Source organism: Halyomorpha halys, unplaced genomic scaffold, assembly GCF_000696795.3.
Source record: "Halyomorpha halys isolate HHAL.00 unplaced genomic scaffold, Hhal_1.1 Scaffold942.1, whole genome shotgun sequence".
Classification (NCBI taxonomy): domain Eukaryota; kingdom Metazoa; phylum Arthropoda; class Insecta; order Hemiptera; family Pentatomidae; genus Halyomorpha; species Halyomorpha halys.
The window spans coordinates 285144-312228 of NW_027111194.1; the positions used below are offsets into that span (position 1 = coordinate 285144).

The following is a 27085-nucleotide window of genomic DNA, read 5'->3' on the forward strand; positions in this document are numbered from 1 at the left end:
ATGTAGTGGCCTCATCTTGCTGAACCGTTCCCGGGCCCCCCGAGCACCGTCCGGGACGGCTAGCGGGAGAATGCACATTCCTCGAGGAACTGTAACGAGGAGCACGAACAGGATAACCAATTCATATTTTAAGGAAGCTGCGCATGCTAACTAGATATCTCATGTGTCAATGCCAGAGCTTTAAAATTATTATTGAGTCGTGATAGAGAATCTTCGAAAGTTTATTATAAACCAATCAACTCGTTTTAGATTCCTTTTCTACTTGCAGCAAATCAACTCCCCAGTTCCTTGTGTCCTCCTCCACAAATTTGAGAGAGTACAAAAAATAAGTGGATGTCTTTAGCAAGTCCAGTGCACCCATGCAGCTTCCTATGAAGTATTGTTTAATCGTGAAAATAAATAAGAAATTATGTTTTACTAGTTATAATCATGTGTCTGAGGCTTCGGTAACTTCAATGATATACACTTACTCTAATTACAGAACGAAAATGATAAGTAAAACACTAAATTCACCTTTTATTTAAATTAAATATGCATTGTTACTAAATACATACATTTTTAGAATAACTGTTGTCGATTATATTCATGATCCACTTTACAAACTTATTGTCTGTCAGTACCAACTGTCACCTACAGGTGACACTTATGCCACATACATTTAAAAATCTTTTTTTGTATTAACTTTAAATTTTTGTGTGATTTGAATTCAAGTCAAATCGTAGTAAAAAACCAAAAAGGGGGGAAAAATATTTACTCGGATCCTTTGGGGTATTATTTAAGGATTAAGATAAAAAAAGCGTGATAACGTTATTAAAATTTTTACACGTTTTGAGGTCGATTGAGTCGAGAAAGGAAATTTTCTTCTGGATTAGATAATTATCTATTCCTTACATTACAAGATTCTATAAACTTACATTTTCAACGTTTTTACAGTATTACGACACAAAGTATAGTAGTTATTACCCCTGCTCAAAATTCAGTACATATGAGTGTAATTTTAAGGTAAAGAATAAAAGTCATGACTACCCAAAATCCTTTACGCTGTGATGCAGTTAAAAAATATAGTTGGTGAGTATATCAAGTTGCCTATATAAAACTTACAAAATATATCCAATAAAAGACTATTGTTACTGTCCTATACTCCTAGAGAAGTTAGCTGATATTTTTTTTAGCGTATGTATATGATCAGTGCAAAATACTATTATTAATTATAATTAACACCCACCATTTGAGATTATTATTATGTAAAGAGAATATTGTCCTAGTATAAGTTAAAGGCCTTTAAAACTAGTAATGAGTAAACTTCTCATTGAAGGCATTATTACATTAGTAATATCAAATAAATGTAATTTTCTGATAATAATGTTACTTCTTCTATTACCAAAATAAGAGGAAGCGAAATAATGAAAAAGTAATTATATCCTCATATAATTAAGACATTTTAAGGTCCAAAATATCCAAAAAGAGATTTTTTTTTTATTACCTTACTATTATCTTTAATTTTTAACGCGTATTTGTTCTTAAACAACAAAACCCCATACCTACTTTTCCCATTTAACAACTATAAGATTATATATTTCGTTCTTATTCACTAGGTGAAATTTTTTAGAGGTAAAAACCACATTCCTATTTGAAGGTTACCATCATTCTTGAATATGAATGTTTTGTATGAAATTTCGTAAATCGTTGGATCTAATTAAAAATTATTTAAATTGTAGTTTCCTTGAAAACTCTTCTCATCTTTTATTTTTTTAAATGTTGTTATTAGTTGCAATTACTGTTCAGAAAGTTGAAATAATAAATAATTTATGTTATTAATTTCTACGTTTCTTCCTTCTACCAAACTGTTCGTTATCTATGCATACCTACTTAAAAACACCTAAACAATTGTAAATTAAAAGTTAGATGAACAAATTTATGTATATATTACACATAAATCACTAAGTAAATAGTTTACTTTCAAACTAATGGATTTTTAAATAATGATTTAATTATAATTTAGTACAAAGATATTCTTGTGCAATCACTGCTTTTGAAATGGGTTGCATCTCGAGTTGCTCTTATGTATTGCACTCAGTAGCTAAGATTTGTCATGGCACGAACAGCAATCTAAGGATTCCAATTCCTAGTAGTTGCGAACTAAAGATAGAATAGTTCAGATAAAAAAGCACAAAAAATATGGTCGGGGTGCAGTCAACAAAAATAAACAAATAAGCAAAACTCATCTATTTGTGCCGACGAATTTTAGACTTTCATCAGAGCTTAAAATCAAAATGAAGTAGCAAACCTAATTTAGAGAAAAATGAAAATAAAATAAGAACAAATAAACTTAGAAATATACATAACAATATATTGAGCTGATAGTAGTTGATACTAACAAAAGAAAAAATATAGTATTATACAGGTTAGAATTATATAAAATAAATGATAAAAAAAATTTATTTTTGTTTACACCTCTCATCCAAGTATTTAAAAACGTTTTGCAGGTCATTAATTTACAGGTCTGTTCTGCCCAGGTCATTAATTACAAGACAAAATATCCTATTATGTCAAAATTACATTATTTTTTAAAACTTTTAATTTTAGATCAACCTTCACTATCGTCTATCATATAAACATAACCTATAAATATAAAGTTTATATCTATGAGGTCATTTATTATTACCTCATTATATCTTTTCTTATTTTGTTTTATTATAACTTTTATTAATTATTTTTTATTAGATAATTCATCTGTTATTACCTAAACAGTTGATATTGTACCTAATTGGTATAATCCATAAATGTTGCTTTTTGACTACTATCGGGATAATCTTTTCTCTCCATTCACTATGATCAACTAATTAACCTCTAATATAAAATTACAAGTGTATAGGTTTGATTACTTAAAACCCACATTCCAAGCATACAGCGTATGAACAGATCATATCCGATTTATAGCCGGCAGTAAACCAAATTCATATAGACTAATCGATTATGAATGTTGACTATCTCACTAATCAGGACATTAATTGACAAACGAAGCGAGGACTGTGAGGGCTGTTAGATATTAGCCACCCAGCGCCATGCATTAATTAGAACAGAACCAGCCCCGCAGAGAGGAGCTGCGTAGATCCAGGCTACATTACGATATAATTGCGTCCTAACAGCTGCTAGTCTAATGTTTATAGACCCTTGCTTCGGTTCATGGTTTATTATCGGTTAGATGTTGACAAATTAAACTATCAGTAAAATTTTATAATCTGAAAACACCTCATCATCAAGCTCAAGAAATGATGTTATAAAAACTTTCTTTATTACCAACTTTTTTTTTTAATTATTTATTTATTGTAATTTACAACTTTACAAAATAATACAATAGGTAAATATTTTGTATGTTTCATATACACTTGAAAATCTTGGGAAGGAACCACCCATTGGTCGTACTTCAAACATTAATTTAAATTAGAAGGTCCCGTGTCCATCTTATTTTCAGACGCCTCGGAGGATTATCAGGGATTGTTAAGGAAGAAAAATTAAGAATTAATGGGTTAGGATGGTTAAGGAGTTTGGAATGAAAAGACGCGTATCTGTTTTGGGTCAAATCTGCAACGAATGGGATGTTAAGGTCATTGTTAATGAGTTTATTTGTGACGTAATAAGGAGCATCAAGGTTTTTTGTAGGCTTTTGGATTGTAACGATTGGATGCGGGAAGAATTTGATAGTTTGGTGGAGCCCCAGAGCTCAATTCCATATGTCCAAATTGGTCTGATTATCGTAGTGTATACTAATTTTATGTAGTTAATGGGAAGTTTAGAGCGTTTGTCAAGTAAGTGTTGTAGCAATCGGAATCTACGAGCAGTTTCTTGTCGTTTCAGTCTTGTGTGTGGATTCCAAGTAAGTCTCTTGTCAAGATGGAGTCCTAATTATCCAATCTGTTCAACAGGCGTTAGTGGAGAATTAGAAAGGATACTGCAGGACAGGAGGGCAGAGGTTTACGACGGAGAGTAAAGGTGATCTGGTGGGATTTGTCAGGATTTATTTTGATTCTCCAGTTTTTACACCATTCTTCAATAGATGTTATGTGTGCCTGTAGTGTTTGTGATGTATTATTTGGGTCGTTGTTTACAGAAAGTATACATGTGTCATTAGCGTATGTTGTTAGGACTGTGTTAGGGTGGGTTGGGATGTCAGCTGTATAAACCGTATAAAGAATAGAACCTAAGATACTACCTTGAAGAACACCGGCGGACTGAGAAAAGAGTGATGAGTAGGCTAGATTACTAACTTAACTTCAGTTATGGTTTTGGAGGATTAATTTTTTAATAAATAATTATACTATAATATGAGTTAATTTATTATCTGCAAAGTGGATAAAATCGTTGAAGCGAACCTGAGCAGCACAGATGATACCTCCCTCTCCCCCATATATTAACGTGACCGCATTGAACAGATTACAACTATCGATAGTGCTAATTGAGCAAGTGCGATATATGTGATTTTTTTTTATCGGTGTCAAAAGGTTTTATTTTCCATTTTGTCCGGTTCATAGTGAGAATAATAAGTTCGTTCTTTGATCTAGATATCACTTTATTTCTTTTCATATTAATTTTCTGACAGTAAAAAATCAATATAGTTTGTTAACGACAATACTGCTCCCGATTCTATGGCAATGATGGTTACTTCTAACAGGACTAAGAACAGGAGGAATGGTGGATAGTTTACTAACTGCTTTCCCATCCATACAACAATCGTCAAGTTGACTACTAAATAATCCAAATGACAAAAGGTAGTTCGCCCATGGGCCAAGTCAATTGCAAGATTTACTGCAGACCCTCGAGGGGTTAGCCACCCTTTCAGGCCTGATGGAGCACCCCCTTGCGAAGTCATGCAAGTGCTTCCGGTCTAAAGGGTTAGGGACTTAATTAACTTAATAATACAACCACTTTATTGCTGTTAGGGCTTACCTTAGCATGACTTGACTTATCATTGGCATAATTGCTAAGCTAAATCAACAGACCCTAAATAATGGAATTAGATATCAATGGTTATCTTCGGGAATTATCTTCATTAATTGAAAACTACGAAAAAGCGATGTGATAACACTTTGAAACGAATTATTCATAATTATTGCTGTTATAATCATTACTTTTCATTAATAAAGCAGCAATGATATTACTTAAATATAAACTTAGATGTGCGACCACAACTTAACCTAAGACCAAAGGAAAAATAAAATGAAGACCTGCCCATGACTGTTGCATCAATTTTCTTTGTATAATTATTAGTTTAGGCGGATTGTACATTAGTTGAAGTTTGAAAAAACTACATACCCCTATAATTTGAAATCGGTCTAATAGTTCTGAAGAAGAAATGTTATTATGGATTCGAAACATTACATCAGCATTTTTAATAATTAATTTTTTGACTAAGAAGTCTCTTGCTCCGCTCATGCATAGTGTTGGCGGTTTTATCACACTTACTCAATCTCCACTGGCTTATTACCGTAATGCGGTGAGAGGTCTGCCCTCATTGACGAGTGAGCAAGGGGATCCACAGGTCGAAAGTGTATATATTGTCCATAATGCTTTAAATGTGATTACTGTTTTTATTTTATTGTTATAATCGTTCAAAATAGTGCTTAATTTATTTTCTCCTTATTACTTCATGTACATAGTTTGGTTATGTTAATTTTATTTATCATTCGGTTTTTTATACAGATAGAGATTTTATTGTATTTTTATTTTATTTTGGTATGAATGTGATCATTTATCACTATTACGTATTGCCCAAGGTTGAGGTAGATTGTAGTACTTATCAATAAATAAATATTACTTTGGGATATTAGAAAATGTCTCAAAGCTATTTTCCTCATGAAAAATACCTATATTATTACTAATTAATAACATACCTGTTGCATTTATATTTAAAGAAGAAATATGAATGCTTATTGTATTTATACATGTAATGTATTGTTATTTTCGCAATTCCTAAGTTATTTATGGTCATTAGTATATTATTTCTGTCGTGAAATTAATTAACACTTCCATTTAAAATATGATTAACCAAAAATGTTGTTTTCTTCTAATCGTGTTATCCTATTTATGTTACAGTGTTATCCGATATTTATTTTTATCAAATAAAAAACAATTCTGAATAATACTTCAAGTACATAAATAGCTGTTGATCTTAAGATTCCAGTGTCCTCAGAAACAATCTTCTTTTGTAAAGGAGAGATTCTGTTTTTTTTTTTTTTTGGTATAACGATCACAAAAGAAATCAAGTAATTTTTATATATTATTTTATTAAACGATTAACAAGTAAGAATGTAACCCTCACATCCATTTCACAGTAGTTGAATCTTCCACAATTGATTGTTCCGGCCAACCTATAGTTTTAAGTTTTGTTTAGTTCCTTTTTTTTTAGTTTGTATGTTATTTTAAATCATAAAACAAATAACATTAACAAAATTGGATCGTGCATTTCTACCATTTTCATTACTCTTCATGGTTGGGCTAGCAAAAGTTCTTTTTGAACCTCTACTCGCCATTAAATCGATTAAAACTAAATTACATATGGAAATAATTGATGACCATATAAAAAATGTGGTTGAGTGTAAAAAAGTAATAGTAAACTGTAATTCTTACTTAAGAGAAAATTCCGTTGATGTTGTCATTTATTTTAAATAAACATACAATATATTTACTTATTGTATTATTTGTACAGTTGTAAATTACATTAAATAAATAAATTAAAAAAAATTGTTAATACAACCATAAGCAAGGTTTAATTTATTTTTCGCATTAAATCAATAATTGTAATACTCTTATGTAAAATCAATGCATAATATTAAAAAATAAAAGTATAAATTTAGTACAAAATAGCCGGTGAGAAAATCCCAAAAACCAATATAAGATTTATCCTATAACTGTAAATAAATAACTTATCAACGTTTAATTTAAATTAAATCAGATCAAATTAAATTCATCTGAGTAGGTATGGAGCAGGAGAAGATATGCGGGGAACTCAACTAGGCTTAGATGGCACCACTACCGTGCATAAAGAGAAAAAAACGGAGAAGTGCTTTGAAGATAAAGTGTTCGTAGCAAATATGATGTTTAGGTTTAGTTCTAGTTTCTGCCTTCAAAATATAAAGAGCCAATGAAATGGCTGGAAAGAGAGTAAAGGGAAGAAAATAATTATGAAAAGGACAAATTTATGAGAAGAACGAAGAGGACTGGTTTATTCTTGGAGAGAGTTGGGAAAAGTACAGTCCAGGATAGGTACAAAGAACATCTGAAGCCGTGGACTCAACGGAGCGAGGGACTGCTAGAGCTGAACCCAGAAAATCTAAGCCACGCGAAATTAATTATAATTAGACCTTTAATAATGTAGAGAGTGCAAAATAGTTGAATAAGAGAGAGAGAAATACTTTATTTATCTATGCTGCATAAATACATCAGGTTGCTATCTCACACAGCATACTTATCAATCCGTAATCATATATAAATTACACATACATGGTATAATCAGATATGAAGAGATATAATAACCAATTTTTTTCCCCTACAGTTTCCTTTTACAATTATACATATTTTTAATTTTTAAATTACATTCTGAAAGAACGGACTGAGATTGAAAGTTGTGGTTAGGTAGCGCAGAACTACATTTTTTGTGAACTATACCCTCTTAATTTCTAATATTTCCTGGAGAAACACTCTATATACATAGATCTCTACTGATGGAATTTTACAGCTGATTGGTTCATATAAAAATTTAAATGAAACGAAAATGATTGGAATAATAAGACATATGAGGAAATTTAGGTGACTAGAAATTGAAAATAAGCCAAAGAAAAATAATATTTACAGAACTTCAAATATTGATTACGAAAAAAATAATTATTTAAATGTCGAATGAGACTTAAATATTAAAGTTGTAAAAGGACTTTGGAGGTAGAATGAAGAAGATTGGGCCTTTTCCCGATAGCCCCGATATCTGGATTAAATGGGAATAATTTAAATTAAGTAGACAAGTAAAAGAGTAAAAGAAGATTCTGACGGAAACATAAAAGGAAAACCTTTAACAAGATAAGGCAGAGAGAAGCCTTTTGTAAGTTTGAAATTGATAGTATAAGTAAGTGGATTATCCAAGGGCCTTCTTAAGTGATTCTTTCGGCGACAAAACCTCCTACATCTCTCTAAGGCAGTTCCAACTGTCTTCTCGAATGATAGGGACGGGCTATGCTAATAGGGCAGGATTATGGTCTCAATGAGAGCCTGATGAAGTCTAGCTATGTCCGGTTATGAATATTTAACACTCAATTAGTACTTTCTGTTCGGGACAAGTCGCCAATCCAAAGGCTCAGCGGTCATCCTCAGCGTCAGTATCTTTTTATTCGGTAGCAAATCCTTCTATTGATTACTCTATTACCAAAAAAATAAATTTCACTACTAAAAGCCTTTTATTATAGTGCTGTTTATATCTTATGGGGTTTGCTTTATCATAATAACTGGTAATTAAGATAATTTTATAAAAGTAACCGGGGAAATTGTTTAATTTAATTAGACTTTTCAGGTAATTAGTTAATGAGAATTTAAAAAAAAATCTGTCAAGTAAGCAGGTCAATATATTCTTTTTTTATGGAAAAGTTATTGCTTTGTATAAGATCTTAAGCATGCGTTTCGCTGTTTTATATTGAGCTATCCTATTCTCATGGTTAAATCCATTTGGTACCCAGAAATTAATTATATCAGTAAGTAAAATAGTTAACTTAATCTATAATATTCAATACATTGGATAATAGTATTGTTTTTTAGACTTTTTTTTCATATGATAAAAAACAATAAAAGTATTATAGTTAGCTCGTACCTCAAATATTGTATATCAAAAATCACCCGAGCTTTCACGTTTCCTGTTGTAATAAAGCTGAAGCGCAACTTCGAAACTAGTTTTCAACTAAAATAAATATGTGAATGTAATATAGAGTTTTAACAGGAAAAGTTTTTGTATTATCTATAGCAATTTAGACTTCGCTAAATGTTGAAAACTCTCCTGTTATTTATTGGAATAATATTGTTTCTTTATTTATTTACTGCTTTTTACAACTGTATTTACACACAAATACATTAAATAAATGTGATGTAAAAAGAAAGAAAAACTACCCATTGATAGCACTCTAATGACATTTTAGATTAACAGGTCCCATGGTCATCTTCTTTTCAGGCGCCTCGGAGAATTGTCAGAAATGGAAGAGGAAGCAAAGTTTGAAACTAGTGGGTTTGGGTGGTTAGGGAGTTAATAATATAAGGAATGATATCTGGTTCAGACTGGATCGGGAACATATGGACCATACATATTATAGTTGTGTAGATCAATCTTTTGTAAAGAATTGGAAGTTTCGACCGTTTTTTCAACTAAGTGCTATAATAGTCGAAATCGTCGTGCAGTTTCCTGTCTTTTCAATCTTGATTGAGGATCCCAGGTAAGTCGTTTTTCTAGATGTAGTCCAGAGTAGCGGATCTGTTCGAAAGGGGTTAATAGCAGCATTATTAAAGGATACTGTGGGGCATTCGGTAGGTTTACGACGAAGGGTTTGTTGGGATTTATTTTAATCCTCCAATTATGACACCATTCTTCGAGAGCTGGGATTGTAGAGTTTGGGATATAATTAAAGGGATACTATAAACTGTGAGCACACATGTGTCATTGGCATACATGGTGATAATAGTGTAAGGATTGGTTGGTATGTCAGCTATATAGGCGGCGTAGAGGATAGGACCTAGAATACTACTTTGAGGAAAACCAGCAGACTGAGAATAGAGGGATGAATAGGAACTATTGTGGTTTACTTGGTACGATCTGTCAATGAGAAAGGAACGGAAGTACGGATAAGAATGTATGTAGGAGGTAGAGATTTACCGATTTTGCAAAGGAGCCCCAAGAACCAGACTAGATGAAAAGCCTATTCTACATCGAAAAAGACTCCCGCTCAGTACATTCTGCTCTCCAAAGAAAGGGAGACAACATCCACCACACGACGACATTGCTGGATAGTGGAATGGGATGTTCGGAATTCAAACTGATGATTAGGGATTATATTATTGGAATCTAGGATGTCAACTAAACAAAATGTGACAAAATAGGCGTTTGTTTCAAAATGTATTTTTCGAGGATTTTGCCCATGATCAGTAATAGAGAGATAGGGTGGTAGAAGGATGGGTATTCTGGCTGCTTTTGGGGTTTGGGAATCCTTTTAACTACAGATAATTTCCATGGATCAGGAAGATATGTGAAACGGTGTACGGTAGGTGAGGGAGGATGGCTTTCCGAGGAAGAAGTTTTAGGATGTGGGATGTTGTTAGGTCGTGTCCAGGAGCTTTGCGGATAGGTAATCTTTGAATCATACTCGATGTGGAAGGCCAGAGTGGAAAATTTTGTTCTGTTTCAATACTTTCCAGGAGGGCAGTATACAGCTGAAAAGATTGCATGGAAAGGGTGAGTTGAAATGGAAGGAATAAGGGAATGGAGTAAGGATGCGAGAACCAGTATGAGAAGTATTGTCTGGGTTGTCTGATCTATTATTGATGTAGTCACGTATGTAAAAGTATGTCCTTTGTGTGAAATGAGTTTTAGTCAGGGCTATGTCAATGTTGTTCGTCATGGTGATTTTGTAGGCTATTGGCATTACATAACAGAATAGCTGACTTTCTCATCGTGGGACATTAAGCGGGATTTCGGATAAGATTCTTGTGAGAAGGTTAATGAGGGATTTGATGGTCTCTTGAAGATCATTCAGAAAGAATGTGAGGATAGAAGTTATATCCATTGGATTTTGGTAATGAGGATATGGATCAGGAAATTGTGTAACTAAGAGTGCTGAGTGGGGGCAGAGCTAGTCGTGATATATGCGGAGCTGGGGTATGAGGATATGTTTCGGTTTTCAATAGTAGTTGGGATGGAGAGTTTTAGGAGCATCTGGACGAGATGGAACTTGGAGTGGATGTGGTGGTGGTAATTTTACCAAATGAAGTGATTAGGAAGTTGGCGGTGCTACACAATGTCAAAAGGATTCGTCGACTGTGGATACTTAATTATTACAGGAGGTTCGTCTCAGAAATAGCACGGTGCTTAATAAAATCAACGGATTTTGTAATACTTTTGTGGATATAGTTATCATTTGTGCCAGGGCCCTAAATAGTTGTATGAAATACATTTTTCAATAATTCTTCTATTCTGAGCATTACTCCAAAAATAGAAGATACAGCGATAGCTACTTTATGAAGTTGACGCTGAGGTGGATTTCTTTCATTGTTTTAAGAAGTATCAAAATACAATTCTGAGGCTTGTAATAACCACCCCTCTGTTGAATTTTATCAAGGATGGTACCCAATAAATTTCAGCTGGTTTTATACTTTTAAGTTTATTATGATTGAATGCAGTCGTGCTGGCTTTACATACGTATTTGTCGAAAAGGAAATGTAATTGGGTGTTAAATTTTTTAATTAACAAACAACTGGTAAATTTTTAACAACTTTCTCTTTTCCAAAGATCTCGGAATGACTGAGTACTCAAAGTCAAAAATGTCGTTCTCGAAGAAATGTCGTTCTTAATATGTTTAAAGAGTTAACTGTGATGCTTTCGATGATGGCAGGACTACTTTTGACATTGTCATCAGATATTATTTTTAAAAAATAGGTATTTATTAAATCAAACAAAACAAAATTTAGATGTTTACTATGATTGTTATGAATATCATCATGACTTTGGAAACATCACTCTAAATACTTAAGTAATGATTTGAAGCTAAATGCAAAAAAAAACGAAGGCCATTCTTATCGGTTCCAAGCGCCTGCTTCATACCCTCCCTTGCTATTCTACTATTCCTTAACAACCAACCGTTTCACTTCTATCCTACAATAAAAAACCTTGGTGTCACCTTTGATCAACACCTCTCCTGGAATAACCATATTTCCCAAATCACATACAAAATCCATAACTGTACTCAAACAATTCCTAAAATTCCGTAATTCCATTCCTCAGAACACTCATCAGCTCCTAGTATCCTCTCTCGTCTTCCCCCACTTCGACTACGGATCCTTGGTGTATGGAGGGCTATCTGCAGGACTAGAGTTGAGACTGAAGAGACTCATGTATTGTTTTGTAAGATTTATCTTTGGGTTCCCTATGGGCTCTCAAGTCTCCCGCTGGTATTCCGAGTTGAAATGGCTCTATCCAACCTCCAGAAGGCAATACCTCCTTGGTGTTTTTCTATTCCAAGTTCTTAACATCAAAAAACCTATCTTTATCCTAGATCTCCTCACTCTTCGTTCATCCATCCACTCATTAAACACCAGATCCCATCCGAATGATTTATATATGCCCTCCTATAGAACCTCCTTCTTTAGCAAATCCTTCGTCATACGTGCAACCTCCCTCTGGAATTCTCTTCCCATCTCCATTCGCCAGTCCTCATCCATTCTCTCCTTTAAACAACATCTATTCCTTCATTTATTGAATAACCAAACCTCCACATCTTTGTAATAAAATAAATAGGCAGGTATTGATTAACATTATAAACAGTAGTAAAGCCAATATACCAATGTAATTTCATTCTACTATCTGAAAATTTGCAAACGCTCGCCAGATAAAAATCTCACTATATGAACCATGTATTTATTCTTAGGGAACATATGTCCCAGAATAAAGCTATTTTTTCATTTCATTTCAAGTAAATATCAGTTTATCCATTAACGTTTCACAGAAGTTAATTTTTTTAAATTTAAATATGTTGTTTGTAAATAAGTTGCTTTTATAACATACATTCCTTAATTAAAATAATAGGTATTCAGTGATTTACTCAAGCCCGAAAGTACCCACTCACAGAACAAGTGAGCCAATGGTACTTCACCGATCCCTTGGGTGTCACTTTATTCTCAGACCCCTAAAGTATATTGTTATCCTGCAGGCCAAGGAAGGATTAGAAGCTCCCTATTCTGACACCATCCGTTCCGGCTCTAAATCAATAAGGCAGTGGAAACGGGGGGTTGGTAATAAAGCTTATAGTCCTCCCCGCGAGGAATTCCGAGGATTCTCAAACTGTGGAGCCTGGAAGCCGGCCCTTCAAAGCAATATAAGATATTAACACACTCCACGATTTCCGCTATTAGTGACTTCAAAGACCTTCTATAAATCGCCCCTAGCTAGAACAAAAGCGCAGTTTTCTTCGATATTAAGTCGTCATGGCTCAGGGTCTGGTAAATTAAGCCCGGAGAGGGAGATGTAAAACGATTTCAAATTTCATTTTAGACGCTATTGCTGGGCTCTAATAATTTTTTACAACCCCATTCTAAATGATTATCTTCTCAGAAGAAGAGGAGAAAAAACTCCAGCTGAAAATCATGAAACGAAAAACTGTGGATGAAGGAAATCTTAGTTCAACCATACTTCAAATAATTGCTGCGCTATATAATAGTAATTTCGATATTTATTACACAACAATGAAAAGCAGTTCAGGAGAGATTCTATAAGAAGTTGAGAACGCATTTTGAACACTCCTGGAGTTTTCAAACAAGATATAACATTATTGGAAAATTAATATAAAATGTGAAAATCTCCGTAAGAGATGCAAAATATATTATTGTTAGATTGCAATTGGACGTGCGTATTGCTCAATTTATATTTAAAAATACAGAGTGGATTTTAGTCTTATTATAAATAGTCTTATTTTTGTAAGAGTGTTCTCAAGCTGCAAAACAAGAGTGGCTTACGAAATAATTGTGTCTAATTATGTACACTTATTTATTTAAAAATATTTTTCTCTTAAAAATAATTATCCGCAATTTATAATAATGGTTCATATAAGAATTTATTTTTATATATATATCACCTTTTGGGAATCTAGTGGCGCATACTAAAAATCCGTCATATGGAGAAAACAGCGTTTCAAACATTAAAATAAATCTCTTTTTCTAGTTTCCTTCAATTATACTTATGCTTACTAAACATAACCAGTCATGTTGAAACTAAACAGACATAAATCGCTCCCACCCTTTAAATAAACAAATGTTAATTGTTTATCCCTCTCATGTGGTTTTTGCAGTATTGTGCAGTCAAGGATTTAATTTAAACTTTTGTTACTAGTATACGTAAATGAGGAATCACTGCTTGGTTGATCGGACTCTAAATTGATTTAGAGTTTTCGCTTAAATTCCCAACACATGGACCTTAAAAATGTTTCACCAAACATATTTAGTATTATTAACTTGAAAAAAATAACTCAAACGAAGCCAGGCTAAAAATACTTCATATATATAATTATTAATATTTATTCCATGCATTTAAGATTTATGAAATGAAAGGATTAGGATTTTATGATGTAAGGATTATAAGATCGTTTACAGTGTTAAATTGCAATCGCGAAAATGACTTAATCAATACCATATTTAATCAAGTAATTACCGTTAGTAATCTTGCATCAATTACTGAGACTTTTCGCATTCACTTTATGATAGTAAGAGTACAGCGAAGCTAATGGAATTCTTATATCAAGCAAAGTCGCTCTGCTAGGTCAGCGACTCACTTTTTTTTGTATTTAAATTCATTTGTTGAAGTTCACAATTATATGATACAATTCAAAAAGTAAATGTGATAACTTATGAATCAGAACATATGATCATATATTTTAAAAGAGCTATCCATTTCAATCACAAGTTAGAAGATTCTGTTGCCTTGTTCTTTTCTGACGTCTCGGTTGGTTATTCGGAATAGTTCGGAATGAAAGAATTATAACTAATAAGTTTATGTTGGTCAGAATTTTTGAATTAAATGAGGTATGTCTATTTAGGGCCAAATCTGCAATAGATATAGGATAATACAGTCTTTATGGATAAGTTAGTTTGTGAGGTTATAATGAGCAATAAGGATGATCGTTTTGGTGGAACCATATCCTCAAACAGATCTGATAATGATGCGAGTTCTTTGTAGTTAATGTGGAGGTATGAAGCATCTTTCAAGTAAGTGTTGTGGTCATCATTATGGTTGTATTATAAGTGGATCTTATAACTATTGCCACAAACTACTTGAACTATCGACTGCACAATCTAGGACTAGAGAACAAACAAGAAACAGCTGCCTCCCTGCCGTTATACTGATTAAACTAATCAGCCCGAGCTTTGATCCGATCGAACTGACCCGGGTCCGCGCTCCGCAGCTGCCTCACCTACAAAGGGGTTCCTATCAATAATCATTTTGGGTAATTTTTTTTTTCAAGAGAATCTATTTTTAATGGAATGTCAGCTAGTCTATAAATAACTTATATCAATCAAAAACGAATTTTAGACTTTTGTTCATTATGTAAAGAACCAACACAAGATGAAATTGGGTTGATTACGTGAATAATTATTTAACAGAAGCTTAGGGGAAAAAATTAGTATTTAATTATTTTTAGAAAATTCCTAATGGAGTATTTTTTTTTTTTTTTTTTAGATAATTTGAGGAAGATGTAGTCGAATGAGCTAAGGCGTCACCTTAACAACCTCGAGCCTGCATCGGCACAGGTTCGATTCCGGTATGAGGAAATTGACTTTTTTTTCTTAGCGGTTTCACGAAATGAAAATTCGACACCTCCACTCTCACTGATTATAAAAGGTAAAATTAACGGCTTAAAACCTTGCTAATTCAGACTCTCTATTTATATTGTACTTGACAACTATTTTTCCAAAGGAGAGTTCGAAAAATAAAAAATATTTTATTCAGGTATCCAAACAGGAAACAACCAAATCAGGTTATCTGAAAATAATCAATTAATTTTGAATGCTTGAGATTTGCAAGATGTTGAAGTGTAAAACGGGCTTTTTAAAAAAAATAGATCTATCAAATTGGGATTTTAAAGGCCTTTGAGGACATTTTGTTTTTGAAAAGTTTAATGTTAATATAAATGTCTCACATTCTTTTTTTTATATAATATCTTTTTATATCTAATAAATATTATTATAAGTATAATAATGATATAGTAAAATATGTATTATAATATAATGTGTAGAAAAATTAGGAAAGCTGAATCCTCTGTTTGGTTTTTCCTATCAACCCTACTACCGAAAATGAAAAACAGAATATTGGAATGTGAGGTAATTACATTAACCTTAACATAAAATGCCTTCGAAGCCTTTAGAATTCCAATTTGACATTTTTTTTTAATAACCAGTTTTATATTTTAATATCTTGTACATCTCAAGTCAGCAGCCTAATGCAGACCAAATCAGTAGATAGAATAAACATCGTCAAAATTTCAAACCATCTTTATTATATGGTTTGTATGAACAATGCACGAGGAATTTACCATTTTTAATAGCATATTTATTCATTTTGGATTTAAAAGTTTAAAGTTTCAAAAAAACTATATAAAATTTTTAAGAACACGATTTATCCAATCCACGAAACTCAAACGATTAACCTTCATGAAGCCGAAAACGCTTGATGTATTTAAAGTAATTTTCAATTTTTCCTGATATCCAATTTTTACCCAAGGAGGGTATAAAGAAAGATGATAATTGATTTAACTTGTATGTTTCTAGCTTGGTAGTGTTAATTTTTTTTTAGTGCTTAAGTCCAAGTTTTATAGCTCAAATTATTCGGGGATTTACCGTGAATCGTTATTTAACAACTAGGAGTCAAAATACTACAGTCGCGTCAGGGTACTGTTCAGGTGCTTTCCGTTTCTTTTTTTTGTGAATAAATAAAATAGCTATTGTTGAAATGAGCAATTAATTTCAGTTAAAGCATTAACGTGAGCATATGAAGTTACTTCTGCTTGCTTGAAGTACTTTTACTGAACCCGAACTAAAAAATGTCTATTTCTGTGATATTGCCCATACATATAAACTAAAGTACGCGCGAAGTTAAATGAATTATCATACTAGGTTACATTAAATCAAAACGTAATATAGGCGCATCTTTTAGTATGTAGTACAAGGCAAACCCTTTAAAAGGGAATATTGTCATTATTCTTTCTCTTCAAAAAGTTCCAAAAGGGAGAAGTCTTTTGATGTTCTGAGGGATAGCTGTTTATAAAGAGGGTCTTCTACATAAATCTAAAGCACCCGCCAGTATTATGTGACTTATCCTGTACTTATTTCGATCACTCACCTACCATCACACAACTAGAGAATCATGATGTGTCAGTTCAACAATTCAAATATTATTGTATGAAAAAGTTTAGTTATTTACTGTTCATTCTTATTCTGCTTCACATATTCTTATTAATCCGTATTAATAATTATGTAGAAAACGAACCATCCGCTATGAAATCATGCTTGAATGTTTAGCAAATTTATATTAAATATGGTATCAACAATGATTGGGACGTTAAATTACAAATAAATAAGAAGCACAATTATGTTTTTGTAATTTATTGGACTAAATTCTGAGCGATAACCTTCTCTTAAAGAAGCCATATAAATCAAAATTCATAAAACTTCAAAGACAGCTGATGGATTATATATTAAATTTTGAGTAATGTATTTCTATTATTTCTTTCTTTTTTTTCTAAAACCCTTTAAAATAATTTAAACCAACCAATTTATTTATTCATCTTCATCTTTATTCCGGACGATGGGAAGTTCCCGTAAGCGGACGTCAGTGAACCACCTAAATAAAAGGAAGTTGACTGACTAGAGGAGGAACCCGGACGGATCCAGAACTGGAGGACAAGGTGCAAAACACTCAACCGAGCACTGCGCTACTCTCCTCTGAACTTATAAAATTGTTCCAAAAAATGTCCCCCTCCCCCTAAAAAAAATTATCGTATAACGAGGGAATTAAAAAAAATTAAAACAAATTGTTGATTTTTAGCATGAACAAGCCCAGCGCATAACACAGTAGCTACCTCACCGTGCATGCCAGACATAACGTAGAAATAGGAAATAACACAAACACTCAAAACAACTGAAAACGAGAATAAATGGCGTTAATCATAGTAGTAAAATTTAAAGAATTGGAAATTCAAAGATAGAATCACTCATATAAAAGATTCTCTCTTCCCTCCTTGTCTTCAATCAGAATTAACTAGTTTAAACACCTGACAATGTTACTGTTTTTTTATTACATTTATTTAATTAGCTTATAAAATAATAATTAATCATCTCAAGTGAAAGGATCAGATTTCGATGTGGGTGGAGGAATACCCTAGTCAAGTATTAGTATCTATCAGGCCAGTAAATCCACTCCCCACCCGTGACGTAACATCTGACCACGACAGGACCTGGTGATAAATCCGGTTGTATGCAATCTAATTGAGTACAAGACCAAAGGGTCCTTGGGCCGAGTGACCGTGCCGAAATTTGCATTTAACAAGGTCATAACCGATGTAAGCTGAAAATAAAATAAAAATTTAGCCGGCTAAGGGGAAAGTTTAGGACGATGTAGAATGTGAATAATATTCTCGGCCACTAACGCTTTTACAGAACAGATGAAATACAAGATACGATGTCCATGATTCGGCTCTTCTTTTTGTCTCGAAGATTTACTGAGGAGGTGTATAGGCCGTGACAAAATGTTGTATTATTATGATAAAGGGGATTGCATTATCATTGCTAGCGGGCGACCTCTCATTCTGCAGTTCCGGAACACCTAGTAATCACTACGGTGAGATTTGTTTCGTAACAGAGTCTCTAATAGTGTGTATTAATTCTTGATGTTGTTTTTTATCTTCGAGTATAATAAGATATCTTCTAGGAATTACTGCTACATTAGGTAAGAACGTGTTGTCCATCAATCACTAGGTACGTTGTCCATCATCTCTTGCATACTAATTAGGAGGAAATACAATTGTTATTTTACTGAAATGTTAGAATGTTTAACTTTAAGGACAAAACTGTCACGAACTTACCAATAATGAACCTCATTGCTGTAATGAAAATCTCATCCAGTTTATTAAACCAATTGTTTAACTATATTTTAATTTAGGAAGATGATTGACCGGATAAGGAAGGTAGATGTAAAGATATTAAGGAAGATTGCCCGGTGCGGTCAAAGAAAAACAAATCAAACAGTCGTAAAACTATTTGAGCACTTGGAACATCTTTATTTCATTTTAATATAGTTTTTCACATAGAAATCGACGCCATTATAGGTTGCATTATTTTTATAATTTACAATTGTATTATAATTAAAAATAAATGTATGTTAAAAAATAAATTATAAACAAGTAAATGTGAATTATTTTATAATGGCATACAATTAGACTTGTAAAGAAATTACCACTTGTCAGACCTCCAACATTTCTATATCATTAGTTATGATGATATTTTATTACGGATTATTTTATTTTGCAAGAGTAAGAAGCATTTTAAATTATAGTCAAAGTATTTATAACATTTTTTTTATTTCATATAAATTCATAATATGGCTATGAATAGCTGTTTTCCACTAGGAGGTAGAAGAAACAAACAGATCAACTGGTTCAAAATGATTTTTATCATTAAGAAGCAGCTGCTAACTCATTCTTAATGATTTGTATTGTTTTTAATCATGTCGGTTGAATAGCTTTTCCTGGTCATATCGATTTAAGAGTCACCATAGAATTTATATCATTCTCGAAAAACGGATTCCTAGATTTTCATAAATTCGGAGCCCTTCATTAATCTCATCTTTAGAATATCATAATAGCTTTCCGGTTTCAACTGTTACGTCATTGTCAATTACGGGATCATGAGTCATTTTAGCAATATAGTACTTGTTATGAACTTCTATAACAAAACATTTAGGAAATATTTGTAAGTTTAATGGATTTTTTTTTCATTCGTACACTCCATACAGAAAATTAATAAATAAATACAAATAAAAACAAAAAATGATTTTCACATAAGATTTATTGGCAGGAGGGTGTTAGATTGTGTAAAGTAGGTTTTAATTATAGAATATCTTTCAAGATTGCTACACCTTCAGAGCCAATTCCTAAAAGAAATTTGCTTTGATCGGATAAAGGCTTAGTTTTGGCTATAAATTACATCCAGTAATATTACATAAAGTATCAAAGTGGAAGTTAATCTGCGAAGTAGTTGCTTAAGTCCTTTGTTGCCCTTTAATTTTGAACTAGTGCCAATCCAGGTGAGCTTAAAAATCAATATAACTTTAAAATTCTGAAGTTTTACTATATGATAAGAAATTTTTAGATTAAAAAAAAATAAAAATCTTATGTTTTTTTTAAAAAAAATATATATTCCAGAACAATTAACAAAATTCAGCACAAGGTAAGGGAGTAGGTAATTTATCTTTGTTATGAAAAGAGGCGGCAGACCATATTCTAACGACTACCAAGTTATTCTCCTTATCCATTGATCAATTAATTATCCATTTTATTGAGAATAAATGTGCAAGGGAAGGGTCTCCTGATTTAATAGTCGATTTACAGATAAATTAATTATTGCAGTTCCAATTAAACTAAGAAAAAGAGTTGAGGCCACCTATTGAGCCACCCAAATATACCGAAGTATATAAGTATACTAGTTTTAGCCAGTGATTTTCAGAATTATTATATCTTTTTTAAACAAATTAACAATTTAATTGACGGTCTATTAAATTATTGAAGGCCATTCTTCCCGACCGGACCCACCCCTCTAAGACTCGCAGAGAGCGACGGTCCATATCAATTTAGAAATATTTGATTAAAACGAGAAGAGGAGACTTTAAGATAGTGTAATCGAAAAATATTTAAAATGCGCCTGAAATAGGAAAACGCAGTTCCAACTTTCACTCCATGGGGGTATTAGTGGGGAGGGTCTGGCCGGTAAGGATTACTTTTTTTTCGACCAACCTACCCGCAATAATTCTCTGTTTGAAAACGCTCAGTGGACAAATGTTAAACTGCAATTCAAGGTACATTGTTGAACATGTATCATATGCCTGTGTGACTGACCGGATCTGAATGAATTGTGAATCGCAGCGTGGGGACCAGATTCGGTAACAAACTTCAGATCAAACGGACGCAGCCCCAAAACAAACTCAGAGGAGAGGGATACCCTCTAAAGCTCCCGATAACAAACTCCTATGCCAATTATACGTCGTATGTGGCCGCACTTTGTTGAGGTGAAGCTTTGATTGTATTGCTCTGCTGGCCAGGGGCGGTTGCAATAAATGACAGTTGATAGTCTGTTGTTAATTAAAATAGAAGGTTTGTCTCTTGACTGTTGCATTTCATAATAAACTGCAACTTATACATTTTTTTTAATGAATAATTCTGATCTCAATTTAAAAAAGAAGCGAACGATTCCAAACACAAAACGGATTCCAGAATTAAATGAAATACGTATGCGAAGAATAGTTCGTTATAATGCAGAAAAATACAGATTAAAACTGTTATCTAATTATAAATAATACATCTTTTTTTAAATGAATACTTTCTTTATTGTATAAAACATTATAAATTGCCTCTATGTGAACAATAAATAATAGTACTTAGTACTTTTAATGATACAATAATTTATCCTTATTTCAATGCCTGAAAATCATATTTCTTTAAATTCTACTTATTCTACATATTTGCATTTCTTATACTTAGTAGATAATTTATTTATATTTCATATTTTATTATCAAGCATTCATCAATATTTCCAAGTTAATGATTTGTCGTTTCAGAATAAAATGTACAGGACGAAAGAATTCTGAAATAATAACGTTTCAAGAAATGTCTTCTAAGCAAATAATAGAAAGTATTTGAATAAACTTATAAAGAATCATTTTTACACTAATCTCAAACTTTCCTTCAAATGTTGGCCAAATTTGACTAGTTGTTTTCGAAATATGGGCGTGCCAAAGAAAACATGTTTACACTTGCATAAGCGATTGTAGTGTATGGACTTGACATGAGACCTGGGACGGGTGATTTCCTGTTATATTTATTTTACTACAACTTACATGACTGATTTCAAACTTAGAAAAAAAGGGGGGAAATAGAGATCGAAAAACAGTTCTCACAAATCAGACTGAAATACTAACTTTATTCGTCTATTAATCCTATTTATATATATTTTTCTATATGCTTACATCAGAGAGATGGGATTAAGCCTGTTATCTCACTCTATCAGGCTTAATTTACAGACAGACCAATATAACAGCGGTTCCTTAAGTGGTTGTTGTAGTGGAAAAGAATGTCACTTACTCAAAATTTTAGAAAAAAAAAAAAAAATAAAATAAGGGATTTATAGCATTCATTTTATGCCCCTTTTCTTTTCTTCTTTCACATTTTACCACCCTAAAGATACATGTGCCAACATTTTTATGTTTTCTTAGCCCGACAATGGTGCTGCAACATTTTTCAGTTCAAAAAGAGTGCCGATGTAATAAGAGTTTGGGGACCGCTGCAATAGACAACCATAGAAGCTCATTGGTCTTGATATCTAAAACCTAAAATGTCACTATAAATTTTCTATTCTGAGGACTAAAATGATTTTCATTACCTGCATGAGTGTCAAGCTTCCGTATAGTGGTGAGGAAGCAAAAACCTCTTAATTACAATCACGCGTATGTATAATTGCATACATGAACTGGGATAAACCTGAGGAGATCAATTTATTTCATATAAACCTTATCACTAGTACTCAAATCAAATAATTTTTTCTTATACACACTAAAAGTTTTATTTTTATTGCAGTTCATAGAATCTTTGAAATAGTCCCAAAATTTAACATTTTGAGTAATACTTTCTTGTATTTTATTTACGTTTTACACTAATCATAACATCGATGTTGAAATTATGCAATTGATGTTGGACATGGAGCCTGACTTTTCTGCTATTATTGAAAGAAACTATTTCTGGTTATCTTTCATCAATGGAGTCAGTAAAATGCATTGTTGATGGTAAAACAATACTCTGATTTATTTTGGGGTTTTTTCATTGGTGCGACAGACCGTGGATGTCCAAGGCCTCCTTTATTTTACTAAAGTGGAATCTGATTGATATGCAAATGTTGATGAATACATTTTTTTTCTGCATTTTCTTATATTTGGCGCAACCGAATCTCGTGTCTTCGTAACCGTTTTATGACTTATATAGCAGAAAATATGTTTTTTGGCTACAATCGGACATGATAGTTAGGAGTCTAGTACCTTACTCACTGAGCGACACCCAAGTCTTTTGAAAAGACAGGAGAGACGCTATTAAGTTAAAGGTATTTTTTTGTAGATTATATTATTGACTGAATCGTTTGTTCAGTTCTTGTATTTTTAGGATCTTGATGGTTCATCTCAGAGTTTCACCAGAATGCAATACAATATCCCAACAAGAATACAATAAAATCCAGTGTATGGAAGGTGGGCCTTATATACAACTAATACATTTCATAAGGTCCATACATTTAATTTTGAAAAACTTTAGAAAACTCATTAAGCTTCATAATTGGAAAATATATTCAATCCAAAACAGAGAAAATTAAAAAAATCCCCTACGGGGAAAACCCATGAATGTTCAAGAGTTCAGTACTTTGTAAGGAAGTATTGTTTCTTGAAGAAGGGTTGTGGAAGTAGCCGGACGGCCCACGAGACTGAGGGTAGGCATGTCCTAGGTGAGCTCCCGAACCCACAGTGTCTACGCACGGCTTCAGTAACAGAATAAATAATTATTACTTAGGTCGGATTCGAACCTGGGCCTGGAGTTAGAAACACAGCGCCTTTCTCACTATTCAATCTAAAACAGTAAAACATAAAATTCCTTAATATATGCGATGTTTTAATGCCATGCAGACTATGTAACAGAATAAAAAGTGGTTAGCAACCTTGAAACTTGAGCGATACCAGTTCGATTCCGCCTTTGGCGGGTTGACTTTGATTTCCAGAAGGCCCTAGAGGATGAAAACTCGATCTTCCCACATTGGTTTGAGTAGAGTGGTGTCCGTAGGTTGAATCTCTCTCCTCAGAGCTTCCGGAGAAAACAATAATGATTAATATAAGATGAACCTTATTTGTGTTCTATAACATTTAATACAAACTTACAAATGATTTTTGCTAAATAAAATAAAATTAAACACAAAAATCTGTTACAAAAGTATTATTACTAAAGGTATTATATTATTAAAATCTGGCTTGAATGCAAAGGGGTTTATTCCTTTTCCCTTAGGTGCCTATCGAAGACCACTACATCTCCAATTTGGATCCGTTCATCCAATTGCCGTGATCCTGAGGGAAGAATAAACTGTTCCTCTGTTTAAAACTGAAGCCACCCGCGGCGATAACGCTAAGGGCAGACCCGGGAACGTGAATATTGGAGACCGAAGCTGCATTAACAAGCAGCTTCCACAATTCGCCACAGACTCTGATTACTTAAACATAGTTCGGGCCATGTTTCATTCAGCGATGATCCCCGAGAAGAGTGGTTCCGAGGCCTATTCTTCATTCCCGCTGTGGTTTACTGAGCTTTGTAAATTGAACAGGAGTAGGGCCCCCCTCACAGACTGGCTCTTTATTAGGTTCAACTTGCCCTAACATGTTTATCTACCCAATCCAATTATATTACGACAGCGAAAATTCTAGTTAGTGTAATCATTATTATTTTGAGAGGGCATAACAGAAAATAATTGTAGTGATTTAAGCTGAATTCAGCGTTAAATGTAATCATGTAGGAACCCATTAATTTGTTGATATAAACTCATAAATGTATTTATGCCTGTGAAATGACAATAATAAATTATTTGTGTTCTTACAACAGGTATCAATGAATTTTTAAAAAATTGCTTCAATTCGTGGTTGGAAGCCTGATCGTTTCTCCATGACTATTGGATTTCGCAATTCTACACATGATACATAGGGATGAGGGAGAATTTTGCTCCAAATTGCATGACTTCAGGAAGAACATTAATTCCTTATTCTCGTCCTGTTGTAATTTTTCACAACCTGAATTAATGTTTCAAATAAAAGGGGATACGCAATTGAGGAAAACTGCTCTCTCAAAGCCCGATTTCTTCAACAGGTCCGTGAACGTTACTGCAAGAACTATATAACATTTTGTACAAATAGAGCGAAAAAGTGGGAACAAATAATTTCAACCTCATTCCAAGAAAAATAGAATGGTACGAAGGAAGAATGAAAGAAAGAACAACAACCTTGTTCATGAATCTGAACGCTCTAAAAGGTTTTTCAAAATAAAGGTGTGGGCCTTATTAGATATAGTAGTTGTAAATAAAGGCCATCTTGCAAGGACATGGCATGGATCATTAAATTAGAAATAGTAAAAAAGAAATTTTATTGAAGAAACAATACAAAAGAAATGCGATTGAAGATTTGAGTAAAATTAAATTAAGATTATAAACACAAACTATTTCAAATACGACTTTCTATTTATTATGTGACTCAAGGTATTCTTTTTAAGATACAGCTTCGTAAGTATATATAAAAAAATAAATTAAACGAATTTTTTTCGAATAAATCGAAAATTAAATTTTTTATATCCTATTCTACAAGAAAATTACCGCTTCCATCAAATGAGAATGATGCCTGATAGTTTATGAAACTATAACATATTTTGGACAACTCAGTTTTATCTACAACAGTTTTCATTATTGTAAAATGCCTTTCAATGTTAAAACAACAATTGAAGTAACGTGTGTTATGTATGACGAATCATAGGAAACCATTATCGAAATAGTATGATACACTGCTGAGATTGCAATCCAGTCGAGTTAGACTGTAGGATCGACCCCATACTCAATAAAATATTTAAGTGTCTATCGATTGCTGGGTAGGGAGAAATCCTATTTCGATGAAGAGTGTGTGGACATCATAGGAAAGACCGGGTGCTATTTCTTCACCCATAATCTAATTCACCACGACTGCTCCTCCCTCTAAATAATAACCGCACTAAATCACAGCAATACATTTCTTCTCGGACGGACTACATGGTTCGTAGATCCGCCAAATGATACGACCGTGGACAGCTACACAATGCAGCAATATCATCTCACAAAGCTTGTTATTGCAAGTGGAGCACACTGATGATGAAACAACACTGCATAGGATGTAACTTACCTCCAATTACTGTCCAGTCAGGACTCGCACGACCAGATCCTTTTTATTTCTCTATCCTCTACCAGAGCTTAATATCCACGCCGATATAATTACTCTAACTAGGTCTGGAGGATAGAACAGCACGCATTTCTCATTCCCTTCTCGTCGGGATGTGAGTTATTATTTCCAGTCATGGGATGAGCGCTGCATTCCCGGCAAAGGTTTGCGATGGTGGGGCGGCATGCAACCTGATGCCGGCAAGAAATATATCAGTCCTCCGTTTCTTTTTCTTCCAAAAACGTCGAGTTCCTCGGATTCATTTTTTGAAATATATATCAATTAGAATTTTATATACTGGACGATGTTCCTGCGCTATATTTTACCCATAAAAAATCGACTTTTTAACTTTCTGACATCTTAATTTCCAGTTCTGGCTGCAACCGTGTTTCCAACACCGTCGGTTTCGAGATAATCGGTTCCTTTCTGCAGCCACTAGTGACATTAATATAGCACCTACAATTAACAACGCTCCGGTTTGTTAGGTGTATATGGTCTGTTGATAAGGTGAAAAAAATCATCTTAAAATAATTGAAATGCCATTAATAATCACGATTACTTTGATATCCATTATTATAAAACTATAACTATATCTAATACCGTTTATTAAAATTTTTAATTTTATACAATTATAGCACGTGCACAGCCTATTTTTTAATATTTTAGTTTTTGTTTATATTTTAGTTTAGTACTAGATGTAGTCATGCTGTATATAACGAGGTTTTAAAAAGTTGAATAAAAATATCATAAAAACTAAAATTCGACGTTGCATACTGCATTTCATCCACTTTATAATGAACATTGAATTATATTATTGAAATTGTACCTTGACGTTATACCGAGATATAGAGGTGAAACGTGACGCCAGAAATGATATGATAACGAGTTTTTGGTCATTTAATAAACTCATTATTAGAAATTATTACAAGAGCGGGGAGAACAATTGAAGCAGTATTTTTTTTTACCACACAGTTGTGGGCAATAGGTAATAGTGATGAATGATCTCATACATACTAAAATAAAATAAAATAAATAAATAAAAATAAAAATAAAAAA

At 32.9% G+C, this 27085-nt stretch overlaps 1 long non-coding RNA gene across 2 annotated transcripts; it reads left to right on the plus strand.

Moving 5' to 3' along the window:
* Positions 1-14668: 14668 nt before the first annotated feature.
* Positions 14669-25241, plus strand: LOC106687284 (uncharacterized). 2 transcript variants are annotated; one of them, XR_010843910.1, is made up of 3 exons: positions 14669-14811; positions 15467-15628; positions 24678-25241. It is a non-coding gene; the product is annotated as an uncharacterized lncRNA (long non-coding RNA). The 2 variants fall into 2 exon arrangements; XR_001344147.2 differs by lacking the exon at positions 24678-25241 and adding an exon at positions 18944-19104.
* The last annotated feature ends 1844 nt before the right edge of the window (positions 25242-27085 follow it).